This window comes from Bos javanicus, chromosome 17, assembly GCF_032452875.1.
Source record: "Bos javanicus breed banteng chromosome 17, ARS-OSU_banteng_1.0, whole genome shotgun sequence".
Classification (NCBI taxonomy): Eukaryota; Metazoa; Chordata; class Mammalia; order Artiodactyla; family Bovidae; genus Bos; species Bos javanicus.
Window position 1 is genome coordinate 35,626,942 of NC_083884.1, and position 19,907 is coordinate 35,646,848.

General features: G+C 40.0%; 1 long non-coding RNA gene across 11 annotated transcripts in view; it reads right to left on the bottom strand.

The window, feature by feature from the left end:
- The window catches only part of LOC133228650 (uncharacterized), an 82,113-nt gene that overhangs the window by 18,771 nt on the left and 43,435 nt on the right, over nt 1–19,907 (bottom strand). The window lies entirely within an intron of this gene.

Below are 19,907 nucleotides of genomic sequence, written 5' to 3' on the forward strand. Positions count from 1 at the left end.
ACGGGCATCTTTTACTCTATCATCAGATCATTCCCATGGCCAGGTACCAGACTATATAGCACTTGGAACCAGTCTCTGTCTGAAATCTTTATATATAAAACTCCATCACGTACTAGTCTCTTTGCTTTCAAACTGCCCTCCTTCTACTAATGTGTCCTGAGACTTAACATGATAGCCAGGCCTTCACCCTATTGATTCTCTCAGTTTATTTGTTCCCCTCTTTTCCCACTGAACCTGGGTCCCTGTCAAACCCTTGAACTTCAGACCCAGCAGCACACACGATCTCATTCTTCTCAAGGACCTGCCTACAAACTCCCTACCTAGATGTCTGTCTTGCTTCCCTAATCCAGCTTCAGACAGTGGCTCTGGCCCCTTACCTTTGGAGACCCTCATAAACTCCCCTATTTGGCTTACTGAAGTCACTTCTCCACTTCACTTTCAGCTTGAAACATTCACCTGCTTTCAGCGTCTACCTCCATCTACTCTGTGGGCATGGCCTCACCTCATGTGGAAAAGGGAGGTTTGGGTATTCATGTAAAGTCAAGCTCACTCAAAGAGTAGTCTACACATGTGTCTAGAAATCTCATCTCCTATCCACTTCAAACCAGTATCATCTGATTTCTACCCAAACCACACATTACCAGTGTATCATTAAAACTGTCCTTTCTCTGCTCAACAATGACCTCCAAATTACCCAGCTCACAGATGTGTCTAAATCCTTATTTTATCTGATCTCATTGTGGGCTTTACTTCCTTTGATTACTCTCTCCTTTCCCTCTTTGACTGTGGAGGCTGCTCGTCACCCTCCTGCTTGTTTGCCTCTCTGACCATATTCTCAGTGTCAGTTGTTGGATTGCTTTCCTGTGGCTCTGCTTGGAAGATGATGTTCGTGAGGATTCTATCCCTGGGCACCTTTTCACTATAAATCTTTTCCTTCAACAGTCAAATAAGTTCCTACCGTTTTTAGTTCAGTTCAGTCACTCAGTCATGTCTGACTCTTTGCAACCCCATAAACCGCAGCACACCAGGCCTCTGTCCATCACCAACTCCCAGAGTCCACCCAAACCCATGTCCATCGAGTTGATGGACATCCAACCATCTCATCCTCTGTCGTCCCCTTTTCATCCTGACCCCAATCCCTCCCAGTATCAGAGTCTTTTCAAATGAGTCAGCTCTTCAGATCAGGTGGCCAAAGTATTGGAGTTTCAGCCTCAACATGAGTCCTTCCAATAAATACCCAGGACTGATCTCCTTTAGAATGGACTGGTTGGATCTCCTTGCAGTCCAAGGGACTCTCAAGAGTCTTCTCCAACATCACAGTTCAAAAGCATCAATTCTTTGGTGCTCAGCTTTCTTTATAGTCCAACTCTCATATCCATACATGATGACTGGAAAAACAATAGCCTTGGCTAGACGGACCTTTGTTGGCAAAGTAATGTCTCTGCTTTTTAATATGCTGTCTAGGTTGTTCATAACTTTCCTACCAAGGAGTAAGCGTCTTTTAATTTCATGGCTGCAATCACCATCTGCAGTGATTTTGGAGCCCAGAAAAATAAAGTCTGACACTGTTTCCACTGTTTCCCCATCCATCTGCCATGAAGTGATGGGACCAGATGCCATGATCCTAGTTTTCTGAATGTTGAGCTTTAAGCCAACTTCTTCACTCTCTTCTTTCACTTTCATCAAGAGGCTCTTTAGTTCTTCTTCACTTTCTGCCATAAGGGTGGTGTCATCTGCATATCTGAGGTTATTGATATTTCTCCCAGCAATCTTGATTCCAGCTTGTGCTTCCTCTAGCCCAGCGTTTCTCATGATGTACTCTGCATATAAGTTAAATAAGCAGGGTGACAATATACAGCCTTGACGTACTCCTTTTCCTATTTGGAACCAGTCTGTTGTTCCATGTCCAGTTCTAACTGTTGCTTCCTGACCTGCATACAAATTTCTCAAGAGGCAGGTCAGGTGGTCTGGTATTCCCATCTCTTGAAGAATTATCCACAGTTTATTGTGATCCATACAGTCATGATCTCTGGTTCCTCTGCCTTTTCTAAAACCAGCTTCAACATCAGGAAGTTCACGGTTCACGTATTGTTGAAGCCTGGCTTGGAGACAGCGTTTGATCATTCTTTGGCATTGTCTTTCTTTGGAACTGGAATGAAAACTGACCTTTTCCAGTCCTGTGGCCACTGCTGAGTTTTCCATATTTGTTGGCATATTGAGTGCAGCACTTTCACAGCATCATCTTTTAGGATTTGAAATAGCTCAACTGGAATTCCATCACCTCCACTAGCTTTGTTCATATTGATGCTTCCTAAGGCCCACTTGACTTCACATTTCAGAATGTCTGGCTCTAGGTGAGTGATCACACTATTGTGATTATCTGGGTCATGAAGATCTTTTTTGTACAATTCTTCTGTGTATTCTTGCCACCTCTTCTTCTGCTTCTGTTAGGTCCCTACAATTTCTGTCCTTTTTTGAGCCCATCTTTGCATGAAATGTTCAGGAAGGCTTTCTTATCTCTCCTTGCTATTCTTTGGAACTCTGCATTCAAATGGGTATATCTTTCCTTTTCTCCTTTGCTTTTCACTTCCTGTCTTTTCACAGCTATTTGTAAGGTCTCCTCAGACAGCCATTTTGCTTTTTGCATTTCTTTTTCTTGGGATGGTCTTGATTCCTGTCCCCTGTACAATGTCATGAACCTCCATTCATAGTTCATCAGGCACTCTATCAGATCTAGTCCCTTAAATCTATTTCTCACTTCCACTGTATAGTCATAAGGGATTTGATTTAGGTCATACCTGAATGGTCTAGTGGTTTTCTCCAATTTCTTCAATTTCAGTCTGAATTTGGCAATAAGGACTTCATGGTCCAAGGAATGGGTGAATTTAACTCAGATGACCATTATATCTACTACTGTGGGCAGGAATCCCTTAGAAGAAATGGAGTAGCCATCATAGTCAACAAGAGAGTCAGAAATGCAGTACTTGGATGCGATCTCAAAAACGACAGAATGATCTCTGTTCATTTCCAAGGCAAACCATTCAATATCACAGTAATTCAAGTCTATGCCCCACCAGTAACACCAAAGAAGCTGAAGTTGAACAGTTCTGTGAAGACTTACAAGACCTTCTAGAACCAACACCCAAAAAAGATGTCCTTTTCATCATAGGGGACTGGAATGCAAAAAGTAGGAAGTCAAGAAACATGTGGAGTAACAGGCAAATTTGGCCTTGGAATACAGAATGAAGAGGGCAAAGGCTAATAGAGTTCTGCCAAGAGAACTCACGGGTCATAGCAAACACCCTCTTCCAACAACACAAGAGAAGACTCTACACATGGACATCACCAGATGGTCGACACCAAAATCAGATTGATTATATTCATTGCAGCCTGTTGTTTTAGATACCCCTGTATATATCTTTGACCCCTAAATCTACAGATAAAGGCTATTCCTCTCTACAGATTTCCAGGTCCTTATGGGAGACATTCATGTTTATCCTCCAGGCTCTTCACCTTTATCTCACATGCCAAAATTGATCTCATCACTTTCCCCAACTTCCATGACCTTCTTTGTTTTCCAGCTCTCCCTGATCTGTACAGTAATATATTTTGACTTATGTCTGAGTGAAATCATATGGTATTTGACTTTCTCTGTCGGACTTACATTACTTAGCATAATACTCTCAAAGTTTATGCAGGTTGCTGGGAAAAAAAAAAAGATTCCATCCTTTATAGGCTGAGTAGTATTCCACTGTATACTATATCTTCTTTATCTGTGCTTCTGTTTCATGGACACTTAGGTTACATCCATATCTTGGCTATTATAAATGATGCTATGACGGCAGTGTTCTCTAATCTTAATTGATGGGAACGCATCTCCCAGCCTCCAAGTCTCTCCCCTTCTCTCTCATACACTGTATCCAATTCACCACTGGGCTTTGCTATTTCTAACTTTTAAGTCCATCCTTTCATTTCTATTTCCTCTGCCATTGTCTTAATTCAGGTTCTCAGCAATGGCTGTGATAAATTTTGTTGGGTTTCTAGCTTCTTGTCTCCTCCTCTTTCCAATCTATCTCTGCATGGCCACCAGACTGATGTTTTAGAAAACCTAAGTATGATCAAATTCTCCCATACTTAAAACTTTTCACTGGCTCTCCCTTGTATGGTGGTAGTGGTTTAGTTGCTAAGTTGTGTCCGAATCTTGCAACCCCATGGACTGTAGCCTGCCAGGCTCCTCTGTTCATGGGACGCTCCAGGCAAGAATACTAGAGTGGGTTGCCATTTCCTTCTCCACTCTCTGTATAGCCCATGCAAGGAGCAGGGGATAGAAAACCCTTTATTGTCTGCTCCACTCAGCTCCTACTTTGAACTTCACATTCCAGTCAATCTAATCTATTTCTATTTTCCTGGACATACCACATTTGTTTTATCCCTCTGTGTGTTTTTACTTGCAGTGACCTCTCCTCTATTATGTTTCCACTGTCTCTTTAGCACCCAGAAAACCCCTCAAGGGTCCATCAATATTCAATGTAGTCATCACTTCCTCTAGAAGGATTTCCTTCACCTTATTCTATCTCTGTGACAGTGTTAATCTCTCCCCATTTTCAGAAATTGAGCATACTTTGGTTGTTAGACTTACTGTGGCATATACAAACAATACACAATTTTATTGATTTATTTGTCTGCTTCCCTTCCCAGAATATAAGCTCTTTGGCACAAGAAAATGCATTTCACTAGCACAATGCCTTATAAATGTTAGATAACCCACAGTAGAAAATAGATGTTTACATAATGGAGTTGAACAAAACACACCCAGCTGGCTCAGTGGTAAAGAATACACCTGCAATGCAGAAGATGTGGGGTTGATTCCTGGGTCACAAAGATCCCTTGTAGAAGGAAATGGCAACCCACTCCAGTATTATTGCCTGGAGAATCCCATGGACAGAGGAGCCTAGCGGGCTATGATCCTTGGAGTCGCAAAGAGCCTGACACAATTTAGCAACTAAGTTGTTGAAATGACAACAAAACACAAATACATGATTATGCATTGAAATTTCCCTTGACACTTTTCTCTTTCACATTGAATTTAATTATCACCAAAGCCAGTGATAATTGACAACTGTTTTCAAAAAATATCTCTAGAATCCAGCTCCCACTTTATCCAGGCCACTACAAATTTCACCCAGATGATGGTATCTTCTTAAATAGTTATCCTGCTTTGGTCCTTGCCTTTCACCAAAATTCATTTGCAACCTGAATGATCCTTTAAAAACTAATCAGAATATGACATCTTTCGGCTGAAAACCTTCCAAAGGCTCACACCTCATTCATGTAAAGCCAAAGCCCTACAACAGGGGCTACAAGGCCATGTCCCATCTCCCTGTCCTCTCTCTAACCTAATTTTCACTCTTCTTACTCAACTCCTGCCACACTGTCATTGTTTTCCAACACTCCAGCCACATTCTTACCTAAGTCATTTGCACTTTTCCCTTCCTTTGGAATGCTTTCCCACAAATGTCCATGTGGTCTATAGTCTCCTTCATTACCAGGTTCAGTTGTCATCTTCCCTCTACCAGGTCTTCTCTGACTGTGGCTGTGTTTTAAATTGCAACCCCTCAACACCCCTGCTTTATTTTCCCCCATATACTTACCATTCTGGACATACTGTTGTTGTTCAATTGCTAAGTTGTGTCCAACCCTTTGCAACCCCAGGGACTGCAGCATGCTAGGCTTCCCTGTCCTTCACTAAGTTGGACACTAAGCTACTAAGGAACACTTAGTTGGACACTAAGCTACTCCCTGAGTTTGTTCAAATGCAAGTTCACTGAGTTGGTGAGGCCATGAAACCATCTCATCCTCTGTTGTCCCTTCTCTTGCCCTCAATCTTTCCCAGCATCAGGGTCTTTTCCAATGAGTTGGCTCTTCACATTAGGTTGCCAAAGTATTGGAGTTCAGCTTTGGGATCAGCCCTTTCAATGAATAATCAGGGTTGATTTCCATCAGGATTGACTGGTTGGATCTCCTTGCAGTCCAAGGGACTCTCAAGAATCTTCTCCAACACCACAGTTGGAAAGTATCAATTCTTTGACTCTCAGCCTTCTTTATGGTCCAACTCTCACATCCGTACATGACTACTGGAAAAACCATAGCTTTGTACGGACGTTTGTTGGCAAAGTGATGTCTCTGCTTTTTAATACATTGCCTAAGTTCATCATAGCTTTTCTTCCAAGGAGCAAGGATCTTTGAATTTCATGGCTGTAGTCACCATCTGCAGTGATTATGGAGCCCAAGAAAATAAACCTTGTCGCTGTTTCTACTTTTACCCCACCTGTTTGCACTCCTCTGGGATGTTCTCCTGCCACATGTCCATGTGTCCTATTGCCTCACTTCCTTCATTACCGTGTTCAGTTGTCATCTCTCCACCAGGTCTTCTTTGACTCAGGCTGAATTTTAAATCGCAACCCCCTCCATACATACCCCTGCTTTATTTTTCTCCATAGTACTTCCACTCTAGACATACATATTTTAATAATTTATGTGTAGAATGTAAGCTTAATTCTACAGAGATTTGGTCTTTTTTGTTTACTGCTATATATCTGGCATCTAGAATGATGCCTTGAACATGGAAGGAACTCAAATATTTGCGGAAACTACTGGTGGGTTCTGTGACGGTTGGCATTGAAGTTCTGCCCTTAGGGTTTTTTTGGTTTGTTTATTTTATTTGTAGGAAATGACTTTTTATTTTCCTGAAGCATTTTCTTGAGATCACCTTCCTACACGAAGGGGTGCTCTGCCCCCACTCCCAACTTCAGCCATAACGGATGCCTTCTGAGTTTTCTCAGGCAGCACAAAGCAGACCAAAATTGTCAAAAATAAATAAAGAGAAGAGTTAAAAAATAAAAAGAGAAGAGCTAATGTAGATCTTTTTGAGGCATCTCTAAAAATACTCTCAAAAGGCATCTGGAAACAGGATAACCCCTTTATCATGGGAGGGAGCTCATTTTAGGGAAATCTAAACGAAATCCAGTCAGACTTGCTCTTAGTGTGAGCAAGCCTGAGGAAACATTCTCGTAATTTTTTTATTGATCTCCTCATTTCCTTAAAAAATTTTTTTTCATTTATTTTAATTGCTTTACAGACTTTTGTTGTTTTCTGTCAAACCTCAACATGAATCAGCCGTAGGTATATATATATTACCTTCTTGAACCTCCCTCCCATCTCCCTCCCCACCCCACCCCTCTAGGTTGATACAGAGCCAGTGTTTGACTTTCCTGTGCCATCAGGTTTTAATCCCCAATGCACAGGTTGCTTTCTTGTTTTTATGCAAGTAATATACTAATTTTTTTTTCCCCTTATAGCTTTTCCTTGACTTTTGGGTATCATGCATTTTCTGCAAATTTCCCCCCATCCTCTTATCAGATGTAACCACACCTCTTCTTTATTTTTGCAATTGGCCTTCCGAAATCCAAAAATTGGAAGATAAAAATGAAAACATAAATTCCACTTATCATTAAAATTTTAGCAAAAATATTTTTCTAAAGAAAACTTCTGGGGTTTTATTGTCTAGAGTTCTTTTGCTGGTAGATAAAACATCTCAATGATTTCCAGTCATACAACTGAAACTCTTCCATATGATTATCTTTTCTACCCTTACAAAAATAGAAAATTCAAAGTATCATACACCCACTTATGAATCTCTTTCTCTACCTTCCCATTCATAATGAAATATTCTTTTTAAGAAGCCTTCCTCAAATGTTACAAATTATTTTATTTTTTTCACTTTCTTTAGTTTTCCTTCACTCATTTGAATGAGATGGTCAAGTGCTATGGAGAACTGCTATAGAGAAATACAAGCAGAGAAAGGGGCTAGGGAGAGGGCATGTGTGAGGCAGATGAGGAGTCAATTTTAAACACGGAGGAGAGTGAAGTTTTTCCCAATTGCTACCAAGGAAGATTCTAGGTTGTGGTACCTTAGTTAAAAATAACATCTTTAAATAACATCTTAAAAAATAGCATCTTTAAAGCTGTCTTTTTAAACTAACTCTGATCATGTTACCATCTTACTATCAGGCTGAGAGATGGTCGATTTGGAGGAGAAAAGTTTGTTATCTGTTTTTTCTATATAATCTTTGATTCAAGAACATATCCAAATTTAACATACAAAAGGAAAAAGGATAAGAGAGAATAGAGAGAGAAATACAGAAAGAGAGGGAACAATAAGTATTTCTGATCAAGTTTTCCTAGAAGTAGAACCTGAGTCAAGGATTCCAGTGCAAGTGGTTTACTAAGGAAATGGGAGAAAAACCTGGAAGGGATTGAGGAAAGTAGGACTGGGAAAGGGAAATTCAGGCCTGGGTTCAGGTGAAGCCCCAGATTCATCTAAATCCTGCAGGGTGCCCTAGAGCAACAGTTACACCTTTGAGTTGTTAGTTCTGCCTGGAATGCAAGGGACTGAGTTTTTGTACTTTCACAGCCACTTACATGTCTGTGGAGCTTTAAGACACAGGTAAGGCTGCTCCAGTGCCCAAGTGCCATCCTTTGGTCTTACATCACCAAAGGGTACAGGTTGGATGGGTACACAGAGTTGATGAGAAGGATCTAAGGGCATCTGGACAGGCACCACCTATATCTACTACAGTAAGTGTGATTATTTTTTTCATTTAAAAGTTTATTTTTTAACTAAGAAGAAGGCTTAGGGCAAAGATTAACTTTATTATAAAAATGAGGCAGTTTCAGGATATATTTGTTTCAATATAATTATATATATATTTATTATATACATTATATATATATATATATATATTTTATATAGGTTATCTCCTTTTGGGGGCTACAATCTAATTCTCAAAAGCCCAGTTTGGGAGCTAAATCAATTTGTAGCACAAAGAGTGACTTCTCAAGTTCAACATGGTCCCACATACCACAAGTCCAGAAGGGCCTGTTACCCCTCCTTACCAAACTACTCCACCCCATGGTGGCCATCATCACTTCATGCCACAAAGAGAACAGCCTTTCTCTGATAAGGATATTCTTATTCTTAGAATGTAGGGTAGTGTGTACATTCCAAGCTTTTTTTTTTTTTTAATTTTATTTTATTTTTAAACTTTACAATATTGTATTAGTTTTGCCAAATATTGAAATGAATCCGCCACAGGTATACCTGTGTTCCCCATCCTGAACCCTCCTCCCTCCTCCCTCCCCATACCCTCCCTCTGGGTCATTCCAAGCTTTTAGTAAGCCTCTCCCTTCCTTTTTTGACTCAGTTGAAATCAACTGTTCCTTGGATGGTCCCTTTGGAGAAATGCCATTGTAAATGGAATTAAAACATTTTTTTCTGTTGATGGAGAAATCAATCTTAAAAAGAGAGAAGAGTTTGGAGCTGGTCACTCAGAATGGTGGAGCAGGACAGATATGGCCAGAACATGGTGGGTGGGAAAGAGCTCAGTGTCAGCTGACAAAGCCTTTCCAATACGCTATTCATACATTCCTGATGAGGATAGAACTAAATAGCACTAGAATTTTAAGTAAAAAGTGTCATGATACAACTTTTGGTCTGAAGTTATTACTGGTGGATTAAAGCCTGATCAATGACTTGAGTTGTGACCATGAACAATGTGGGTTGTTGGAACATTTTCTATTTGCTTTTATTATTATTAGCACCTCTTCCTTTCCTGACAGCTTTTCACTGAACGTGCCCTTTTAAAAAGAAAATCTTTTAAAGGAGAGGACATACTGCCACCTATCGAAACAATGCAATTATTGATACATACAAGACACCCAAATTCTAAAACGTCAGGACTGTGTTGCCCCACCCCACACAAAAGCAAATGGTGTGAACTCTGAAACATTTTCTCAGCTCTTTCAGTCCTGGACTTTACAAAAATATTCACTTTGTATAATGAGATCATTTCTAAAAGGAGCTTCAGGGTCAGGAACAGCATTTCTTCTTGGACCTACAGATCTGAGTGAACAAGAACAGGAGTGTTTGAAAGCTGCTTTGGGGCTTCCCAGGTGGCGCTAACGGTAAAGAACCTGCCTGCCGATGCAGCAAACATAAGAGATGTAGGTTCAATCCCTGGATCGGAAAGATCCCCTGGAGGAGGGCATGGCAACCCACTCCAGTATTCTTGCCTGGAAAATCCCATGGACAGAGGAGCCTGGAGGGCTACAGTCCATAGGGTCACAAAGAATCAGACACAATGAAGCAACTTAGCATGCATTGGTACCATTAGCTACTGTCCTGCTCACACAGGAGCAACTGAGAGGAGAGCACACCACATTCTTAAACAGGCAGAATGCCTGGCCACTGGCTCCCAGGAAAGTAACCTTAATCTAGCAGGGGTCCTCTTTATGGGTCCTTTGACCAGGACACTGTTATCCTCTTTCCCTCACTTAGGATGAAGCCAGAAACAGTGCGGATTTCCTCAGCTGTGAAACAGCTGTAATCATTCCAGCATCTCTGACATCAGAGACTGCTCACAAAAATGGAATAAAACAAGGCACAGGAAAGTGCTTGTAAAGCGTGTACACATCTGACAATGTAGAACTTTGTTTTCAGACTTATTCTACTGCTAGTGACAATTAGTGCTGAATTCCCCTTTACTGTCTGCTTTTAGAGGATTGCTCTCCTGATGAACAGTTCATCTGGGAAACTCTTCCACAACCTTGGCATCACTGAACTGTATTTTAATACAGTTTCTTACAGGGCAAACACTGTTCCCAGTAGTTGCCACAGAAGAAAGATTTGAGATTGCAAGACATTAATCAAACACATCAGTTAAATCATCCTTTTTAGCTGCCTCTGGTCATGCCTTCTCCTTCCAAAAGGTTACCATGATTTTCTGTGTAACATAGCCCTCTGCAATAGAGTCCCAGTGTTGTAACCAATTTGGTGTTATTTTCTCATCTACTTTTGCTCTTCTCATGAGGTCTAGTCTAGTAATGGCTCAGAAATTCTGGTCTCTGTTGCTTCTACTTTTAATGCTGAAATTTCCTTTTCTCTTTTGAGGAGCAACAATCCAACCAAGAAAGAACCCCAACCATTGCTTCTGTCAGCCTAGTATCTTTTCCCCTTCCTCTGGCATTAGAACCCTTTTTTTTTTCTTTATGAATTCGTCCTTGACCAACCCGCAGTCCTTGTGGTCAACTGGGGTTGGTCTCACCTCTTCCCCTGCTCCATAAGTGGGAACATCATATAAGTTAGAGCATAGAGAAGCCTTCTTATTCATGATTTTTGTTGTAATTATTTAGAGAGAAATGTTCTCTTTATACTGAGGTTGTTAAGCTTACAGGATTTAGGCTGGAGTTGTCAATTGTCCTCTTTGCCACTCTGGGGAGTGCTTTCTGAGCACAGAGAGAAGCAGAGTAAGAGAGACAGATTGTGCCTGAAGAGTCACCATGAAACCTAATTATTTAAGCTATTAATGCACTCAATATAACAGTAATCCAAGTCTATGCCCCAACTACTAATGCCAAAGAGGCTGAAGTTCAATGGTTCTATGAAGACCTACAAGACCTTCTAAAAAAGACATCAAAAAAAGTCTTCTTCAACATAGGGAACTGAAAATGTAAAAGTAGGAAGTCAAGAGATACCTGGACTAACAAGACAGTTTGGCCTTGGATTACAAAATGAAGCAGGGCAAAGGCTAACAGTTTTGCCAAGAGAATGCATTGATCATAAAAGCACCATCTTTCAACAACACAAGAGACAACTCTACACATGGACATCACCAGATGGTCAATATTGAAATCAGATTGATTTTATTCTTTGCAGCTGAAGATGGAGAAGCTCTATACTGTCAGTAAAAACAAGATGACCCAGATCTGGCTGTGGCTCAGATTATGAACTTCTTATTGCCAAATCCAGATTTATATTGAAGAAAGTAGAGAAAACCACTGGGCCATTCAGGTATGACTTAAACAAATCCCTTATGATTACACAGTGAAAGTGACAAATAGATCAAGGGATTAGATCTGATTAGAGTGCCTGAGTGTCAGACTTTATTTTTTGGGCTCCAAAATCACTGCAGATGGTGATTGCAGCTGAAATGAAAACATGAAAGCACTGCAGATGAAATTAAAACATGTTTAATTCTTGAAAGGAAAGTTATGACCAACCTAGAGAGCATATTCAAAAGCAGAGACATTACTTTGCCAACAAAGGTCCGTCTAGTCAAGGCTATGGTTTTGCCTGTGGTCATGTACGGATGTTGGAGAAGGCAATGGCACCCCACTCCAGTACTCTTGCCTGGAAAATCCATGGATAGAGGAGCCTGGTAGGCTGCAGTCCATGGGGTCGTGAAGAGTCGGGAACGACTGAGCGACTTCACTTTCACTTTTCACTTCCATGCATTGGAGAAGGAAATGGCAACCCACTCCAGTGTTCTTGCCTGGAGAATCCCAGGGACGGGGAAGCCTGGTGGGCTGCCGTCTATGGGGTCGCACAGAGTTGGACACAACTGAAGCGACTTAGCAGCAGCAGCAGCATGTATGGATGTGAGAGTTAGACTGTGAAGAAGGCTGAGTGCCAAAGAATTGATGCTTTTGAACTGTGGTGTTGGAGAAGACTCTTGAGAGTCCCTTGGACTGCAAGGAGATCCAACCAGTCCATTCTGAAGGAGATCAGCCCTGGGATTTCTTTGGAGGGAATGACGCTGAAGCTGAAACTCCAGTACTTTGGCCACCTCATGTGAAGAGCTGACTCATTGGAAAAGACTCTGATGCTGGGAGGGATTGGGGGCAGGAGGAGAAGGGGACGCCAGAGGATGAGATGGCTGGATGGCATCACTGACTCGATGGACTTGAGTCTGAGTGAACTCCGGGAGTTTGTGATGGACAGGGAGGCCTGGCGTGCTGCGATTCATGGGGTCGTAAAGAGTCGGACACGACTGAGCGACTGAACTGAACTGAACTGAACTGAGAGTGCCTGAAGAACCATGGATAGAGGTTCGTAACATTGTATAGGAGGCTGTGATCAAAACCATTCCCAAGAAAAAGAAATGCAAACAGACAAAATGGTTGTCTGAGGAGGCCTTATATAGCTGAGAAAAGAAGAGAAGCAAAAGGCAAAAGACAAAAGGAAAGATATACCCATCTGAATGCAGAGTTCCAAAGAATAGTAAGGGAGAGATAAGAAAGCCTTCCTAAGTGATCAATGCAAAGAAATAGAGGAAAATAATAGGATGGGAAAGACTAGAGATCTCTTCAAGAAAATTAGAGATACCAAGGGAACATTTCATACAAAGATGGGCACAATAAAGGACAGAAATGGTATGGACCTAAGAGAAGCAGAAGATGTTAAGAAGAGGTGGCAAGAATACACAGAAGAACTGTACAAAAAAGACCTTATGACTCAGATAACCACGATGGTGTGATCACTCACCTAGAGCCAGACATCCTGAAATGCGAAGTCAAGTGGGCCTTAAGAAGCATCACTATGAGCAAAGCTAGTGGAGGTGATAGAATTCCAGCTGAGGTATTTCAAATCCTAAAAGATGATGCTGTGAAAGCGCTGCACTCAATATGCCAGCAAGTTTGGAAAGCTCAGCAGTGGCCACAGGACTGCAAAAGGTCAGTTTTCATTTCAATTCCAAAGAAAGGCAATGCCAAAGAATATTCAAACCACTGCACAATTGCACTTACTTCACATGCTAGCAAATTAATGCTCAAAATTCTCCAAGTTAGGCTTCAACAGTACATGAATCGAGAACTTCCAGATGTTCAAGCTGGAATTAGAAATGGCAGAAGAACCAGAGATCAAATTACCAACATTGGTTGGATCATAGAGAAAGCAGGAGAATTCCAGAAAAACATCTACCTCTGCTTCATTGACTATGCTAAAGCCTTTGACTGTGTGGATCAAAACACTGTGGAAAATTCTTAAACAGATGGGAATACCAGACCATATTACCTGCCTCCTGAGAAACCTGTATGCAGGTCAAGAAGCAACAGTTATAACCAGACATGGAACAACAGACTGGTTCAAAATTGGGAAAGGAGTACATCAAAGCTGTGTATTGTCACCAGGCCTTTTTAACTGATATGCAGAGTACATCATGCAAAATGCTGGGCCGGATGAAGCACAAGCTTGAATCAAAATTGTCTGGAGAAATATCAATAACCTCAGGTATGCAGATGACACCACCCTTATGGTGGAAAGCAAAGGGGAAATAAAGAGGCTCTTGATGAAGGTGAAATACGAGAGTAAAAAAGCTTGCTTAAAACTCAACATTCACAAAACTAAGATCACAGCATTTGGTCCCATCACTTCAAGGCAAACAGATGGAGAAACAATGGAAACAGTGACAGACTTTATTTTATTGGGCTCCAGAATCACTGCAGCCATGAAACTAAAAGACACTTGCTCCTTGGAAGAAAAGCTACTACCAACATAGACAGCATATTAAAAAGCAGAGACATTACTTTGCCGACAATGTTCCATCTAGTGAAAGCTATGTTTTTTCCAGTAGTCATGTATGGATGTGAGAGCTGGACCATAAAGAAAGCTGAGAGTCAAAGAATTGATACTTTCCAACTGTGGTGTTGGAGAAGATTCTTGAGAGTCCCTTGGACTGCAAGGAGATCAAACCTGTCAATCCTAAAGGAAATCAATCCTGAATGCTCATTGGAAGGACTGATGGTGAAGCTGAAGCTCCAATACTTTGGCCACCTGATGTGAAGAGCCTACTCATTAGAAAAGACCCTGCTGCTGAGAAAGATTGAGGGCAGGAGGAGAAGGGGGTGACCGAGGACGAGATGGTTGGATGGCATCACTGACTCAATGGACGTGAGTTTCAGCAAGCTCTGGGAGATGGTGAAGGACAGGGAAGCCTGACTGCAGTCAGCCCATGGGGTTGAAAAGACATACCTAGTAACTGAACAATAATACAATGCCCCCTTTATGTTTAAACTAGTTTCAGTTGTATTTTTGTCACTTATGACCAAGAGAGCTTTAGTAGACTCCTCAATTCCACCAGTTTAAATTACCTTAAAAATGACCTTTATAAAAGAAAGATAGTATCCTGATCCTCACCAAGCCCCTAGTTAAATGAAATTGAGATGTGAAATTCCCTCCTACAATACTCCCTCTGGCTAACCATCTGTGGCAAACAAAAAGAATCCCTTTCTCCTACCTTTGAAAAACATGCCTGGTCAGGTTATGAAGACTACCAGTAAGCATTAGCTCTTGACAGTAAGATGGCTCCTTGCAGGATACAGAGCCCTATGTGGAGTCTGTTCCCAGTCCCCGACCCACACATGCCTTTAGTAAACATTACATGATGTAAACAGCAGATAGGATCACAATCATAGAGAAGGGTTACACTGAGTAAAAGGTTCAGAGATTCCACAATTACTTGCACTGTTTATGTTTCCTTCAACAATCAGGAAACCCTACTTTGTCAAGCACTGGTCAGCACCATATTACAACAAATAGAATCTGGGACTATAACCTTCCATTTTTTTCTGATCTGGAGTCTATCGTTGTTCCATAGAGCCAGAAAATCCATTTGGGCCGGAAGAATATTAATTTTCCTTATTCTTTCCTGCAAGCATGAGGAGTGCCATGGACACCACATCTGCTGTTTCAAGTCAGAGGTTTAATCTAATTATTAAAAAAAAATAAAATAAAATAAGAAATAATGTATCATTGTATCCTATTTACTATATTAATCCATAATCTGGGGCTAATTGCCAAAGGACTGGTTTTTATTATTGACATCAATATAAATTAATGGTAAAATCATCAAGGTTAGAGAAAAGAGGAGGATAATTTTTTCTATAATCCTCAGGACACTCTTGAGATAACTGGGCCTGAGAAAATCAATATTCCATGTAAGAACTACTAAAGAGGCAGGACCTTCCACTCTGGTTGTCAAACTTATTAGTCTTACTAGGTTTATTTACTCAATGAACATTTATGGAGCACAATATGCCAGACAATACAATAGACATTAAGGGTAGCTGACTAAGTAGATATTACCCTAAAGTCTTGTGGGAGACACATATATTTAAATTCATATTATATTAATAGTACAAGATGATGTATTCTGAGATGCATGAATGTTCAAAATACAGTGGGAAAGCTCTGACTCTGGGAATGGCAGAGTAGTTTTTATTTGACCAATCCTCCCAAGGACAAACTGTCTCAAATCTTTGGAAGGCCCTGAACTAGGTAAACACAGAGGGGACTTCAAGGAGTCCAGTGGGTATTTCAGAGGCCATCCAAAGACTTGAGGCAGTTCCTGTGCCAGTTTAGAGGTGTCCTACTTTGCCTCCCCCAGTTTTGGTCTTCTCTCACTCAATTCCCAGCTACTCTAACACCCTAAACTGTCTTCTGACAACTCAAATCAATAGACTGAAGCCTTCTTTTTGAGCTCTGGTTGTACCACACCTATGGATACAAGGTATCCTCAAGGCATTGGTCATGTAAATATAGCTCTCACTCAGTGTAGTTTTCTTCTTTCAAGAGTCAAACTTCTTCAATTTTGCCTGCTTTTGATTTTCAGCAAACTATAAATAGTGGTTTTTCATGTTTTATCAAAAATGAAGGCAAAGGACATTTCCAAATAAACAAAAGCTTATAGAATTCCTATAAGAACTATTGAAAGAAGTTATTTAAACTAAAGGCATTAATAGCAGACAGAAATTCTGATATATAGGAAGGAATAAAGACCACTGGAAATGGAAGATAAGTGAGTAAACATAAAATAGAATTTTTTTCTTTCTTATAATTGTTTTCAAATACCTGTTTCATGCAAAAATTGTAACATCTTATTGTGGAAATTATTTAAAATAAATAACAAGAGCACACAAGATGGCATAGTGGTAAACTGGAATTACACTGTTTCAGGGTTCTTAAATATAATATGATATTAACTCTACAGAGATTATAAGTTTGAGAATGCATGCTGTAATCTTAGTAACAACTAAAAAGGATTAAAAATCACTAAAATTGGGAGAATTAAAATGGAATAACAAAAATATTGAATTAACCTAAGAAAAGGCTAGAAAGAAGGAACATAAGAACAAAGCATAGACGGGACAAAGAGAAAACACAATGGAAAATGACAGATGTAAATCCACCAATATGTAACTAATTACACTAAATGAAAATGGAATAAACTCTCTATTTTAAAGCAGAAACTACTAGGCTGCATTAAAAAATAAGACACAACTATATGCTGGGCTGGAGGAAGCACAAGCTGGAATCAAGATTGCCAGGAGAAATATCAATAACCTCAGATATGCAGATGACACCTCCCTTATGGCAGAAAGTGAAGAACAACTAAAGAGCCTCTTGTACAAAGTGCAAAAGGAGAGTGAAAAAGTTGGCTTAAAGCTCAACATTCAGAAAACTAAGATCATGGCATCTGTTCCCATCACTTCATGGCAAATAGATGGGGAAACAGTGGAAAGAGTGACAGCCCAAAATCACTGCAGATGGTGATTGCAGCCATGAAATTAAAGATGCTTACTCCTTGGAAGGAAAGTTATAACCTACCTAGAGAGCATATTAAAAAGCAGAGACATTACTTTGTCAACAAAGGTCCGTCTAGTCAAGGCTATGGTTTTTCCAGTAGTCATGTATGGATGTGAGAGTTGGACTATAAAGAAAGCAGAGTGCCGAAAAATTGATGCTTTTGAACTGTGATGTTGGAGAAGACTCTTGAGAGTCCCTTGGACTGCAAGGAGATCCAACCAGTCCATCCTAAAGGAGATCAGTCCTGGGTGTTCACTGGAAGGACTGATATTGAAGCTGAAACTCCAATACTTTGGCCACTTCATGCGAAGAGCTGACTCATTTGAGAAGACCCTGATGCTGGGAAAGATTGAGGGCAGGAGGAGAAGGGGACGACAGAGGATGAGATGGCTGGATGGCATCACTGACTCAATAGACATGGGTTTGGGTAGACTCTGGCAGTTGGTGATGGATAGGGAGGGCTGGCGTGCTGCAGTTTATGGGGTTGCAAAGAGTTGGACACGATTGAACGACTGAACTGAAGTGAATTTCACTTGATTCATGGAACATTTCAGGTTCCTATGCTATATCTTTCTTTATAGCACTGGACTTTACTTCCACCACCAGACACATCCACCACTCGGGGTTATTTTTGCTTTGGCTCAGCCTCTTCATTCCTTCTGGAAATATTTGTCTGCTCTTCTCTAGTAGCATACTGGGCATCTACCAACTTGGGGAGTTCATCTTTCAATGTCATATCTTTTTGCCTTTTCATACAATTCATGAGTTGAACAATATGAACAGTATAATCTTTTAGTGTTTTGTATATATACTTAAAATATTTTTTTATTAAAAGTAAGTCATCCTCTTTACCCATTACTTGTAACCAGCTTGTTTCATAACATGCTATTTTCATGTATCATTAAGTAATTGCATCAAAAAAAGAGAAATGTGTATTTATTTAACATAGAGCTTCAAAACAGATGAAGCAAATACAGACAAAACTAAAGGAACAAATAGACAAATCCACAGATATTTAACACACCTCTCTCAGTAACTGGTAGAACACTGAGTATATAAAAGGTTTGAACAACACTATCAACCAACTTGATCTGACTGCTATTTACAGAACATACATCTAAGAACTTCAAAGTACATATTCTATTTAAGTGTGCAGGAAGCAGTTGCCAAGATAGGCCATGTCCTCAGCCTCAAAATAAATCTCAATAAACTTCAAAAGAAATAAATCTCGAAACCTTAGAGTGTATATATATATAATCACAATGAAATTAAATTAGAAATTATTACTACTAAGAGATCTAGATAAGCCCCAAACATCAGGGAATTAAAAAGAGACTTCTAAATAATCCATGAGTCAAGGAAGAAATCACAAGAGATATTGGAAAATATTTTGAATTAATAATAATAATACAAAGTAAGCAGTAATTACTATTTTCATCACTCTACTTTGGATTTATTTTGCATGAAACACTAGAACCTATAATTTCCCAGTTTTTTCTGGTGGTATATATAGAACTGATTTTGTATTTTGATCTTAGACAAATAGAGAATACCCAGAAAAGCCAAAAATTCGTTCTTTGTAAAGAGTAATAAAATCGACAAATCCCTAGCAAGGCTGATGAACAGAAAAGGGAGTAGAGTAGCCAATTTGAATAAAAGTGGAGACATCACTATAGATCCTACAGATACTATAACAAGTAAATATTATTTTAAAATTTTTATATCAATAGATTTTTAAAAAGGAGATGAAATGAGACCTTAAAAGATGAATTTATCAAAATCGACACAAAATCGACAAAAAGGCATAGACTGTCAACAAGCTCTATATCTATTAATGAAATAGAGTCCATAATTTTAAAATATTGTCTCATGAGGAACATTCCAGGCCCAGATGGTTTCCCTAGTGAATCCAATCCATCATTCATAGAAGCTATATCGTTTATACAAACTCTTTGAAAACAGAGAATGAAAGAATAATTCCAAACTCACTTTATGAAGTCAGTATAATTCTGATATCAAGACCTAAGAGAAATCATTTGAAAAAATAAAATCACAGACCAATAGTCTTCATAAATATAAATGCAAAAATACTTTAAAATTGACATCTTATTCAGCAATATATATGTTCGTTAGATTATGATCATAAATAAGCCATATCAAGGCTTCCCTGATAGTTTAGTTGGTAAAGAAACCACCTGCAATGCATGAGACCCTGGTTCGATTCCTGGGTGGGGAATATCCACTAGAGAAGGGATAGGCTACCCACTCCAGTATTCCTGGGCTTCCTTTGTGACTCAGCTGGTAAAGAATCCACCTGCAATGCAGGAGACCTGAGTTCCATCCCTGGGAAGATCCCCTGGAGGAGGGAAAGGCTACCCACTTCAGTATTCTGGCCTGGAGAATTCCATGGGCTGTATAGTTCATGGGG